The sequence below is a fragment of the Hemicordylus capensis genome, chromosome 2, assembly GCF_027244095.1.
Source record: "Hemicordylus capensis ecotype Gifberg chromosome 2, rHemCap1.1.pri, whole genome shotgun sequence".
NCBI lineage: Eukaryota > Metazoa > Chordata > Lepidosauria > Squamata > Cordylidae > Hemicordylus > Hemicordylus capensis.
The window spans coordinates 217,730,295-217,744,334 of NC_069658.1; the positions used below are offsets into that span (position 1 = coordinate 217,730,295).

The 14,040-nt window shown below is 45.6% G+C and overlaps 1 protein-coding gene across 1 annotated transcript in view; it reads left to right on the forward strand.

Annotated features, from left to right (window-relative positions):
• The first annotated feature begins 5,976 nt into the window (after nucleotides 1–5,976).
• The window catches only part of TNFAIP8L1 (TNF alpha induced protein 8 like 1), a 32,453-nt gene continuing 24,389 nt past the window's right edge, over nucleotides 5,977–14,040 (forward strand). The window contains exon 1 of the mRNA XM_053303259.1: nucleotides 5,977–6,072. The gene's annotated coding sequence lies outside the window, so the exon portion shown is untranslated. The remainder of the gene's footprint in view (nucleotides 6,073–14,040) is intronic.

A 14,040-nucleotide genomic window follows, 5' to 3' on the forward strand; every position in this document is an offset into this window, starting at 1 on the left:
GTTCATAAACATTGAGGTAAGCAGCAAAGTGGCCAAATGTGCAGATGACACCAAACTACTTCAGGTAGTGAAATCCAAAAGAGATTGTGAAGAACTCCAAAAGGATCTCTCAAAACTGAGTGAGTGGGTGTCAAAATGGCAAATGCAGGTCAGTGTAAGCAAGTGTAAAGTGATGCATGTTGGGGCAAAAAAACCCAACTTCACATATACTCTGATGGGGTCTGAGCTGTCCGTAAATGACCAGGAAAGGGATCTTGGAGTCGTGGTTTGACAGCTCATTGAAAGTGTTGATTTTTGCATGGCAGCTGTGAAAAAGGCCAACTCCATGCTAGGGACCATTAACAACAACAACAACAACAACAACAACAGATATTTAGGCGGGAGGCATGCTAGGGATCATTAGGAAGGGGATTGAAAATAAAAATGCTAAGATTATAATGCCCTTATACAAAACTATGGTGTGGCCACACCTTTACACATGTACATAGGAACATAGGAAGCTGCCATATACTGAGTCAGACCATTGGTAAATCTAGCTCAGTATTGTCTTCACAGACTGGCAGCAGCTTCTGCAAGGTTGCAGGCAGGAATCTCTCTCAGCCCTATCTTGGAGAAGCCTGGGAGGGAAATTGGAACCCAAAGCAGCTCCATCCCCTGAGGGGGATATCTTACAGTGCTCAAAATTCTAGTCTCCCATTCATATGCAACCAGGGCAGACCCTGCTTAGCTAAGGGGACAAGTCATACTTGCTACCACAAGACCAGCTCTCCTTTCCTGCATACAGTTCTGCTCACCATGAGAAGGACCTTGCCGAACTGGTGAAGGTGCAGAAGAGAGCCACCAAGATGATCAGGGGCCTGGAGTGCCTAACCCTCCCTCAGCTCCCTTGCAGTCTCACTCCCTTACAATATTTTGCCAGGTATCATAAGAACATAAGAACAGCCCTGCTGGATCAGACCCAAGGAGGCCCATCTAGTCCAGCATCCTGTTTCACACAGTGGCCCACCAGATGCCTCTGGAAGCCACAGGCAGGAGTTGAGGGCATGCCCTCTCTCCTGCTGTTACTCCCCTGCAACTGGTACTCAGAGGCATCCTTCCTCTGAGGCTGGAAGTGGCCTGTAGCCCTCAGACTAGTAGCCATTGGTAGACCGCTCCTCCATGAAGTTATTCAAAGATGGAATCTCCCACTTGCGAAAATTCCAGTTTTTAACCTTTTCCATTCTACTCCCAGAGCCCAGGCTGGGAAGGGAGATGGTCTTCAAAATGTTCTGCAAGAGTGCCATCTGCTGGTAAAAACTGTCATAGCCTCACCAGGCCCCTCATGTTGAGTTTAAGTAGATTGGCCGAGGCAGGAAGTGGAGGCAAAATGCCATCCTTTCTGGAATTTGTACACGGAATGCCTTGCCTATAAACCCAGTTTTTTCAGTTCTGAACCTGGAAACCTGAATTTCAAAACAAGGACGTAAGAAGCAAGAGCCTGGCTCAGCAAAGAAAGCTGTGCACTGCCGCATCACAGAATCTATTGTGTTTTAAGATTGGAAGGGACCCTGAAGGTCTTCTAGACCATCCCCCACTGAGAGCAGGAACCTGTTACAGCACCCGGACATTCCGGAAAGGATAGCTGAGCAGTCTCTGATTGAAAAACCCCAGCAGGAAGCCTATCACAGCACAAGGCAGGCTGTGCCACTATGGAACTCCTAGCTAGGAAACTCCTCCTTCAAGCAGACTCGCTTGATTTTGCTTCCTTATCATTTTAGTTCCTTGATCCTAGTCCCACCCTCAGGAGTGAAAGAGGACAAGTTAGAGGGTGCCCCCACCCCAATTTTTAAAAACATGAATTCAGGAAGGAAAGAAGGAAGGAAGGAAGGAAGGAAGGAAGGGAAAGGGAGGGAGGGAGGGAGGGAAGAAGAGAGGAAGGGAGAGAGAGAGAGAAGGACGGGAGGGAGGGAGGGAAGGAGAGAGGAAGGGAGAGAGAGAGAAGGATGGGAGGGAGGAGAGAAGAGAGGGAGGGAGAGAAGGAAGGGAGGGAGGGAGGGAGGAGAAGAGAGAGAGAAGGGAGGGAGGGAGGGAGGGAGGGAGGAAAGAAGAGGAAGGGAGAGAGAGAAGGGAGGGAGGGAAGGAGGGAGGGAAGAAGAGAGGAAGGGAGAGAGAGAAGGAAGGGAGGGAGGGAGGGAGGGAGGAAAGAAGAGAGGAAGGGAGAGAGAGAGAGAGAGAAGGAAGGAAGGGAGGGAGGAGAGAAGAGAAAAGGGAGGGAGGGAGGGAAAGGGAGGGAGGGAGGAAGGAAGGAAGGAAGGAAGGAAGGAAGGAAGGAAGGAAGGAAGGAAATGGAGCGGGGGGGACATTTAGAAGCAGGGTTGCCAACATTTCATTGTCAGAATTTGTTTATTTTATTTTATTTATTATTCAATTTCTAAACCGCCCTTCCAAAAATGGCTCAGGGTGGTTTATGAGGGACACAAGTTCCAGAATGAGGGACACAAGTTTGGGTGGGGGGCGCTGGCTGAGGGGGGAGGTGTATGCAGTGGTAATCAAGAGCCTGAGTATCCTTGACATATATGTAATTGCATTATATGCTCTTGAGTAAATGAGGGACAAATGCTGTCCCTCTAGGGACCAACATTTCATCCCTGAAATAAGGGACATCCTGCGTAATGAGGGACAGTTGGCAACCCTATTTAGAAGGCCAAAGAGAAATTTGTTGTGTTTCTTCAGGAGTCACTGCCCTGGTCTTGTCTCCTTTGATTCAGCCTCCCCGCTGGACCGTCTTTTTGACAGAAAACTCAACACGCTGAAATAAAACGTGAGCATTCACAGAAATGCAGCCGGCGTTCCCAGAGGTGAAATCCAACCCACACACTGAAAAATGTCACACACCCCCAATGCCAAGTACAGCCAAATGATTCTGGAGATGGGGGGCAGGGGGGAGGGACCCACTAAGCAGTTCCAGATCCGGGGTATTTTTAAAGGTGCGTTTCACAGCAGAAACATTGGGCGTTTTGTTGTTGTTGGGGTGTTTTTTGCTGAAACTGTTGGTTGCTATGTCTCCAAGGGGTTATGTAAACTCATCCCTGCAGCAAGAACAGAACAGATGTGATCCAATAAACATACCGCACAAGAGCTCACAGACAGTATTTTAAAAGATGAGTTGCTCACGTCTTGCCTTGCTCTGGGTTTCTCCAGTAACAGAGCAGAGCAGAATTCTGGGTCGTCCGGCGGCATTTGTGGCCAGGGATTCCTCAGCCATTCCTGATGCAGACACAACAGAGCGATCCACCCTCTGAAGGGGCTGCCTGTTGCATCTCTGCCTGAGTCACTGTTCTGGGCAAACAGGAAGTATACACAGAACAGTGAACGATAGTGGGAGGGGCTGAATTGGGTCAAATTAAAACAAAGCTGCTGAAAGTCCTCCACTTTGATTTGGGCTCAATTGTGCATTTAGGAGGGGTTTTTTTAAATGGGAAATCAAACCACAAATTTAAGGTGCCCTGGGCAGAAATGCCAGAATCCCCCCCTCACCTTCCCCCTCCCCTATGCAGTATGGCATTGTCTACATTTTGTACCCCATTCTGGTTTATTTTTTAAAAATTTTAAGTTTTTTGTATATGTTTTTAACTGGTTTTATGTTATTGTTAACCGCCCAGAGATGAAAGTTTGGGGTGGTGTACAAATTCGATAAATAAATAAATAAATAAAATTCTGCCACGCAATTGGAAAGTTATAAGCACTTTAGTGATTTCTCATAGATTTAAGAATCATTTTTGCTACCCAAACTCTTAGAGTAAGGATTTGTTTTTATATCAATGGAGAAACGACAAACCTCAGCCTTTGAAGTGTTCCTGCACAGAAACCCTTGCACCTATCTTTCTGCTATTTGACAGGCTTCATGCCCTGATTGCTGACTACTGTCTCTGCCATTTTCATCCCATTCTGCCTCCATATGAAAAAGTTAGAGGCATTTTAGTGATTTCCCATTATACACTAAAGAATGCTTTAGCCATTTCTTATTATAGTTGGAATCATCACCTTCAGATCAAAGCAGCTCTCCAAATTGGGTTGAAGCCAAGCGGAACGTGCAGTCAAAGCAGCAAATCGGATTGCGCACCCCTCCAAATCAAGTTTCGAGGCAGCTTCCGAATCGAGTCTTTGTTCCGTGAGCAGCCTACTAGACCCTGGCAAAACACAAAGCCAGTGAAACAATGCCTTATTTGACCAACTCATCTTGTAAATGCTGGGTGTGAGCTCATGAACTCTGTTTATTGGATGACATCCAGACCGTTCTTGTCAGAGGGATGAGTTTTCTCAGGCTTCTGGAGACAAGGCAGCAAAGTAACCTTTCCAGCTTTTTTAAAAAAAGAAGTATTGTTATTTAATCTAGGTTGTCCTAGGCTGTATATTACTTCCCCCCCCCCCCCGATCTCCAGAATAATTTGGATCTGCATGAAATTTGGAGCAAAAATGAAGACGGGAGGCTAGATTTCCTCTTTGGGAAATCCTATCCATCCTATTCATGCTCACATATCCTTGCAAAAATTACAGTTCTCCATTTTAATCTGCTCTCAAAAGAGCACCAGATATTCCCAGGAGGTCAACATCTGTAAAATATTATGGCCTTCTTCCTGATCTGGAATTACCAAGACCATGAGGCTTAGTGTCTTGTTTCTGGGTTTGTTAGTAGCATTAGAAGAAAAAAAATCTGTTTGTGTGGGGTTGGGGGTGGAAGAAAGACAAAGCAAAATTGCAGCAAGCCTCTTTGAACTGACATTGCCACATAGAACACATATGGAAGCTATTCACACATGTGTGCAAAACCGGGCTAAGGAAGCCCAGCCCAGTTTTGCACAAACGTGTGAACCACCAGGATTGGGCCCGATCCCAGTGGCAACACGGCAGCAAACCCGCCTGTGAAGCCACACCTCAAAACGTGGTTAGGTTAACTTTTGGCAACCATCCGTCAGCCGCACCTGGCAGACTTGGTGGGAGGGGGGATCCAAATAATGCACCACACACCCGTGCGGTGCATTATTGGAGCTTTGGGGGCAGGTAGCATGTGGGGAGAACATCCCAGCACCCTGACCCCTAAAGCTCTTCTGGGTGGGCGATCCACCCACGTAAGGAGGCAGCACTGCTCATCTGCGGGGAGGGTAAGTGTAACCCACACTCCCCGCAGACCTCCCTGGAGCACTTCTGATGGATCATGAGAAGAGGCTCATATATTTTCTCATACAGGGAATGCTTCTTCTACATATCGGGAATGCCTCTTCTACAGAGACGCAAGTTTGGGGCGGTATAGAAATATTGTAAATAAATAAATAAAATACATACAAGGAATACCTCCTTGATTGATTACATTTTTATCCTGCCCTGTCACCCCTTCATCCTCACAGAATCATAGAATGTAAGCATTGGAAGGGACCTTGGAGGTCCTCTAGTCCAACCCCCTGCTCAGTGCAGGAATCTGCTATAGCATTCTCACAATAACCCCTGTGAGGCATCATAGCTGAGCAGGGGCTTGAACCCAGGCCATGCAGATCAAAGCATGCCCATCAAACCACTATGCCACACTGCCTCTCTATGGTGCTTGCTATGACACAGCATGCATCATTTTAAAAATAAGGAAAGTGTGTTTGTTTGCTTGCTAGCTTGCTTGTTTGCTTGTTACATTTATAAGCTGCCTAACACCTAGATCTCAAGATCAACTTAAAACAATACATAAAATTCAGTTAAAACACTAAAATAATCTTAAAATTACATTTTAAAGTTTTAACAAAACATAAAATAGTTTTAAAATAGTTTTAGCAAGAGTTTTAGAAAAGAGTTTTAGAAAACAGGTGTGTCCTAAGCGATTTTTTAAAGGCATCCAGAGAAGCCTTTCTTATGAGGCAAGGCTACAACACCTGAGGCTATTTAGTTTAGAAAAAAGACAACTGCGGGGACACCTGATAGAGGTCTCTAAAGTCATTGCATGGTGTGGAGAAAGGGGATAGAGAGATTTTTCTCCCTCTCACATAGCACTAGAACAAGGGGTCATCACATGAAATTGATTGCCATGAAATTTAGGACCAACAAATGAAGGTACTTTTTCACACAATGCATAATCGACTTGTGGAATTCTCTGCCACAAGATGTGGTGACAGCCAACAACCTGGATGGCTTGAAGAGGGGTTTGGATAACTTCGTGGAGGAGAGGGCTACTAGTCGGAGGGCTATAGGCCACCTCCAGCCTCGAAGGCAGGATGCCTCTGAGTACCAGCTGCAGGGGAATAACAGCAGGAGGGAGGGCATGCCCTCAACTCCTGCCTGTGGGCTTCCAGCGGCATCTGGTGGGCCACTGTTTGAAACAGGATGCTGGACTAGATGGGCCTTGGGCTGTTCTTATGTTCTTATTCAGAGAGTATGTGCGTTCACACACCAGCCAAACTTACCCCGAAGTTCCTTCTAGATCCTTGGACCCACTCCACACACCAATCAGGCTTTGTCTTGTGAATTCTAGCTTGTCTCGCGGTATTTCCGGGATTTAAAAATGATGGTTTTAAGCTACTTTTTCTGCAAATGCCAGAGCAAATAGGGAGAGGCACTGATGTAGAATCATTAGCATGATAAGAAGGATACTTTCTTTACAAATGCAAATGTAGCTCTTTAGTACTCTCTCTACTCCCGATTGGCTAGAAGAAAAACACGGAGGAAAACATGTGAACTTGCACCAAAACAAAACCCGAGAGCAGAGGGGAGGGGCTGCCTCCCTCAATCCTGCGAGTGTGATTTGAAGGGTCTTCACTCAACCTCTACCCTGCAGCATGAAGCCATGTTCAAATAACTCCCATGTGATCTCTGTAATCAGCAGGGTTCATGACAATGCTTCTTGAGTCAGAACCATTGTTTTTACCATATACAAAGGTAGTATACTGAATGGAGAGATTGATCTGCTCAAACTCCTACTGTTAATTCATGGAATCATAGAACGTTAGAGTTGGGAGGGACCTTAGAGGTCTTCTAGTCCAGCGATTCTCAACCTTGGGTCCCCAGATGTTTGTTTGTTTGTTTAAATTTTTATGCCGCCCTTCCAAAAGGCTCAGGGCAGTTTACATTAAAACACCATTAAAATCATGTTACTGGAGTTCAGCTCCCATAATCCCCAGCCCCAATGTCCTTTAGTTGGGTATTATGGGTGTTGGTCCAACATCATCTGGGGACCCAATGTTGAGAACCCATGTTCTAGTCTACCCCCTGCTCAGTGCAAGAATCCATCACAGCATCCCTGACAGATGGCATCCTACCTCTGTTTGAAAACCTCCAGCAATGGAGAGCCCACCTCTGCATGAGGCAGAGTGTTCCACTGCCCAGAAGCTCTTACTTTCAGGAAATGCTTCCTAATGTCTAGCCTAAACTTGCTGCTTTGCAATTTCAACCCATAGATTCTAGACCTGCCATCAGGAGAAACACAGAACAGAAACACTCCTCCTTCCATGTGACAGCCTTTCAGATACTTGAAGATGGCAATCATATCTTCAAAACAACCCTGTGAGGGAGGCGAATCATAGATATAGGAACTGGCCCAATGTTAACCAATGAGCTTCGCGGTCAAGCAGGGATTGATTTCAGCTTACTCTAACCTTTAAGCACACTGCTTCTCAAAGAAGAACCCTGTCTTAGAGAAACCAGACGGTAGGGATGTGTGAGCCAGCTCGATTCGAGCTGGGCTTGACATTGAACCGGCCTGGTTCAGGTGGTCCGAGTTGGAACCGGACCATCCCCTCAAAGGGGGGGCAGTTTGCAGGCTGGTTCGGGAGTATACTAAGAACAGATTTGTGGGCCGGTTTGGGGGTATACTTGTAAAGGGGAATCTGGCAAGGATTCTTCTTTACAAGTATAAGAGGATTCCCTAGCCTAAGGAAAGGAGAGTAAAAGGGAAATTTCTACCTTTAATTTCCAGGCAGTTCGGACAGTGGGGATGGTACAGGTGGCAGCCAGCAACAGAGACATCGGCAGTGGCGGCAGGGCCTCCTAAAATGGTTTGGGAGGCCTGGTTTGGGTCTCTGTGCATGCACAGAGGCTATTTTCGTGACCTCCACGCATCACAGAGGCCATTTGCATCACCACTCAATTTACAATGGGGATAGCCTTCAGCCTTCACAGCTGGGGATGATGGGCATTGTAGTCCAACAATAATTAATAATAGTTAATAATTAATGCTAGTTAATTATTAATAATTATGATGGTGATGATGTTTGTGGTCTTTCCAAAAGCGTCTACAGCTGGGGAAAGGGCTAGCAGAATATATGCCTGATGCACCTTAAAGCCATACATCTTTTGCAAAAGAGCAGAGGGTGTGAAGCCCACCTGCCCACCCAGCCCAAACCTCTCCCCTCGCTTTGCAGAGCTTGTAGGAAACGACAGTGCTTCTCATTGTGCAGCACATGTGTGTGCACCAGCCGGAAAGGGGCCCCTTATGTGGGAGAAAAGGAAGAGAGGGCGCGTCGGCCAGCCCAGGAGTCTGCAAGCACCGTCATCTGCCATGAGAAGAAAAGTGGGGGAGGTGGCTGGAAAAACAGAGAGAAAAATGGAACAAGTACATAAAAGAAAAAGAGGGAAATCTTAAGCAAGCAGAAGCCTGCAAAAACAGAACTTGATAGCTTGGAAGAGATTGTAGAAGTCTCCAAAAGCTGGGAAACTGTAGCCGGAAAACCTTTAATGCAAAAGAGCACACAGAGAGAAGTGGCGACTCCGCAAGGGCACAGCACATAAGAACATAGGAAGCTGCTGAATGCTGAGTCAGACTCTTGCTCCATGTAGCCCAGTAACGTCGACACTGGCTGGCAGCAGGCCTCCCGGGCTTCCAGCAGGACTTTTTCTCACCTGTTCCTGGAGATGCTGCCAAGGATTGAACCTGGGATCTTTGGCATGCAAAGCAGATGCTCTACCACTGAGCTATAGCTCAGTAGGAATGTGCAAAATATTTTGAGCTCAAAGTGTTTTGAGCTCAAAATGGGCCATTTCAAGAGTTTTGAGCTCGAAACAGAATGCCCTTCAAATAAAGGGCCTGTTTCGAGCTTGACTGACCCCATTTTGATCAATATGTTTTGGCTGTTTCGAGTGCCATTTTGGAAGTCTGTTTTTTCCCTTGCTTATTGGTTTTCTGGCACTGGCTTCCAATTGGCTTGCAATCTCCTTGGCTTGTTATCATACAAATCAAATGTTGCCATGATCAATTGTGCCCCCATTGGCTGGGGGAGAGGGAAGAGGGAGGGAGGGACACTTTTGGAGGAAATTTCAAATTCAAAATGTATTCAAAGGGACTGGGAGGTGAGAGAGCCCTTATAGTGTGCTTCTCTTGAAGAAGAGGATACATCAGGAAAGGAAGAAGGAGGGTTTGATTCTGTGGTTTTCTTTTCTCAGCACTGAGTATAATAGGCTGTGCTATTGCTGATATAACTATCTGGTTTTGCTGGATCTCAGTTTGACAAAGTCAGAACTTGGGTGCCTGCCTTCCTTGAGTTGTGGTTTGGTTTGGTTATGAGATAGTGCTGTGGTGAGAAATGGACGGGGGCAGTGGGGTGTGTGTGTGTGTGTGTGTGTGTGTGTGTGTGTGTGTGTGTGTTTACACTCATCTTGTTACACTCATTGTTTGTATAGGTTACACATTGTTTACATTGTAGTAAGTTGATGTATTTCATGTTTACATAAATAGTTTACATCTTGTTCATTTAGTGGTATTTGTTTTTGTATTGTTTATGCACAGTACCACTCCTCTAGTTGTGCTTATGGCTATGCTTGTGGCTAAGTAAGGGTTCTGTTGTGGCAGCTGTTGCAATGCCAGGAAGTAATGTAAGGAGACCTAATTGTGTGAGAAAGAGCAACTTATACCAATGATGTTACTGAAGCTCAGGCACTGTGGCTGGCAATAGATTCTGGGCTAGTGATTCATTTTTGGCCATTTGGACTGTGTTTGAACTGTGTGCTCTGTGTTGGGCAGGACAGATTCACTTTTACTGTGCGCTTCTGCAGTGTTTTTCAAGGCAGGGTTGCAAAATGCATTGCAAATTAATAACCTTTCCCCAAAACTCCCATAAGATCCTATGGGAGTTTTGGGCAAAGGTTAAAAATGTGTTTTTAAAAATTGCCCACTTGCCCATTTATTTTGTGGGTTCGTAGGTAGCACCCATCATGCCCGACCACTTAACCCACTTTGGTGTCCCTACCCATGGTGAACAATTGGGTGTTTTGAGTTCCTCATTGTTCCCTATGACTGGAACACTCGGAACATTCAGAACTTCGACTCTGTTTCATCGAAACGGCTGGCTCGACCAATATTTTGATGAAAGGTTCGTGACAATTTTGTGTTTCGTTCCGAGCTCAAAACAAAATGCAAAATTAATTTTGTGCACATGCCTATGCTATAGCCCTTCAGCACAAGCTGTCTTCTACTGAGGCAGACCCTTGATTTATCTAGCTCAGTATTGTCTATTACGGATGAGCAAACTGATTCCAATCAAGCTGATTCAGGTGATTTGGAGACAAAACAAATCACCCCTGTTGTCCATTGGCCAGATTCGGGTCCAAATCAAATCACACCTGATTCAATTCAGATTGATTCGAGATTCGGATCCCTCACATTAATTCCCCCAGATTCCCAGCTTTAAAAGCTAAGTTCCAGCCCTTGTAGAAGTGGAGTTATGGAGCAAAATGTGTGGCCACTATTTTTCAAAGTGTTTGGATTCTTTGGTGTATAATAACTTCCCCTCAATGAATCCCTATTACACACTTTCATTTCTTCTATTCATTTTGACTGTCTTTTCAACAGTGCCAGCTGTCAACTGCTATGTGCCAACTACACCCCACTCCCATCCGCAAGGAAGTGGGGTACTACTCAGTTTATGTTCTAGGATTTTTTCAAGCGTTTAGGCTCTTTGGTGTCTAATACCAAAGAGTACACTGCCCAGAGCCTCTGGATGGGGAGGTTTATAAATGTAATAAATAAATAATAAATAATAATTTATAAATAAATAAATGTAATAAATAAATAAATAAATAACCTTTCCTCATAATGAACCCCTATGTGGATCATTACATACCAAAGAGTCTAAACACCTCAAAAATTCCTAAAATATAAACTGAGTACACAGTGGCTTGTGGGTTGGGGGGTAGTTGGAACACGGGATGCCTCTAATTCCCCACCCCCACCTGCAAAGCAGTGAGGTCAAAATGAACAGAAGAAATGAAGGCGTATGATGAATCCTCATAGGGATTCGTTATGAGAAAAAGTTATTATACAGCAAAGAATCCAAAGTCTTGAAAAATGACTGCACATTTTGCTCCATAACTCCACTTCTAAAGCCGGGGATCTATGTTAGGGTTAGGATATGGCAACTTTGAATCCCCATTGTTTCCTATGGTGGAAATGTTCAAAGTCAGTAAAAACTAAAAAAAATCATTAAAAGTCAAGGAAGTGTCTTACTGCCTTGAAATTTGGGTGGTAGATGGCACGCATGGGTACCTACCCAACACCCAAATTTTGTACCTCTGGGACCTTGTTAAGTGGTCTGAATTGGTCCAAATCTGAATTGAATTGAAGCAAAAACAAATTGAATCTGGATGATTTGGGGTGGGGTAGATTTGGAGACAAAACCAATCAGGGGTGATTTGTTTGGGGCACAAATTATATCAAAAACATTGATTTGGGCACACCCCTATTGTCTATTCTGACTGAAGCATCTCTCTAGGGCTCCAGAGAGGGGGTTCTTTGCAAGCCCTACCTGGAGATGCCAGGGATTGAATCTGGGGCCTTCTGCATGCAAAGAAGAGGCACTACCACTATGCTACGGCTCTCTCACTGCAGCATTAGCTTTTCAAGCAAGAGTTAAACACAGCGCATCCCAAAACTATGGGGCACCTGGAACCACTTAGTTGAGTTGTGTCATGCCCACCACTGAGGGAAGGTCATTCTGCACATGCCCAGAGACACTCTCCTCTACATCCAGGCTGCAGGTAGGAATACAGTGGATATTTATATACCGCTTTTAAACAAAAGTTCCCAAAGTGGTTTACACAGATAGATAGATAGGCTCCCTGTCCCCAAAGAGCTCACAATCAAATAAAGAATCAGAAGGCAGATACCAGCAACAGCCACTAGAGGGATGCTGTGATTAGAGGTGCACTTAGGTAATTTTGGAGCACCCCCCCACACACACACACAGGCTTTCCCCATGAGCAGTGTGGAGAGCCAGATGGGTTTGGCAAGCCCACTCTCCCTGCACACAAGCGGCTAGCCCGCCCTGGGAGGCTGGATCGGCCACCCACACGATTACCAAACCCACTGCTAACTTGGCAAAGAGGCACTTTTTACCGTGGCGAGTCTCTTTATTTAGCAGGGGGAGAGTAACTGGCCCTCTCCACCCCCAGCACAGTACCTCCAGTGACTGCTGCTGGTGTCTATCTTGTGTTTCTTTTTAGATTGTGACCCCTTTGGGGGTCACAAATCTGCATTAGGAGAAATATTTCGACATGCAACTTAACATATTCCCATCCCACATATTTCTTTCCTATCCTCTGTCTCTCAAGCAGAGGTCATGCTCGGCCTCCCGGTGCAGCGTGGGCCAGCAGCACAGCAGGGTGCCGACACTCCCACGACAGAATAAAGTGGATTGGGGGGGGCAGGGGGTGTGGAGGCCCTGGATCTAAGCCCAGAAGTCCAGATGTAAGAGCACCTCTGACTGTGCTGGGGAGGGACACGGCCAGTTGCTCTCCCCCTGCTCAAGAAACACCACTTTAAAAAGTGCCTCTTTGCTCAGTTCGGCAGTTTGTTCTCTCAGCAGATCTAACAGAAAGCAAAACCACCGTGAGGTTTCACCCTCTTTGCAAACAGCTCCCAGAGCTTAAGTCCTGCAAGACCAGGCTTAAATCAGAAGCTATACACCTCAATTCTGGCCCAGGTGTTGTCACCTAGCAGAGACTGGTTTGTGTGGCCAGAATTAGAAAGGCTTCCCGACATGCCTTACTCTGTCAAAAGGTGGAGGAAGGAATGAGGGATTGGCTACCCCCTACTTCTAGGGGTTCTTAAATTTGGGTCCCCAGATGTTGTTGGACTACAGCTCCCATCATCCCCCAGCCTTTGGCAATTGTGGCAGGGGATGATGGGGGTTGCAGAACATCTGGAGACCCAGTTTGAGAACTCCCATATACGGAAGAGCGGGTCAATAAGGCTGAAGTTGTTTATGTGGAAACTTTGAGAGAAATTGACCATGTCATGCTGGAATGCTTGATCTAAGGGGGAAATGTGTTGTCAAACATGAGATCCAAATTCCCCGAATTTCAGGAAAGCTGATTTTGATAAGCTCAGAAGCACCAGACAAGGTTCTATAAACTAATAAAGTTTAGGCCAAGATAAATGGGAATTCCTGAAGAAGGAATTACTAAAGGCACATGCACAATCAATTCCAATGAGAAAGAAAAATGGAAGATGCCTTAAAAATAGTCAATGTGGCTGCATCAAAAGCTTACTGATGAGCTGAAAAGAAAAGAAAATAAAAAGACATCTACAAATAATTGAAGGATGGACACATCAACATGCATCAATACAGACCCATAGGCCAGATTTGTACAGCCAGTGTAAAGACAGTGTCAAGAATCCTCTGAGGATAGCAAGGGATACTAAAAACATTTTTTCCCAGGTTTTGCATGGAAAAAAAGGTATATCTATTTTGACATTAGCAGCACATGTGAAAAGCATCTCAGGACTGCAGTTAATCACAAGATGAACATGAGCCAGTAGTATGAAGCATCAGCAAAAAAGGCTAATATGATTGCATGCTGCATTAACAGAATCCTCCAAGTCCCCTTAGCTAAGCAGGGTCCACCCTGGTTGAATGGGAGTCTAGAAGTGTGAGCACTGTGAGATATTCCCCTCAGGGGATGGAGCCGCTCTGGGAAGAGCAGAAGGTTCCAAGTTCCCTCCCTGGCTTCTCCAAGAGAGGGCTGAGAGAGATTCCTGCCTGCAACCTTAGAGAAGATGCTGCCAGTCTGTGAAGACAATACTGAGCTAGATGG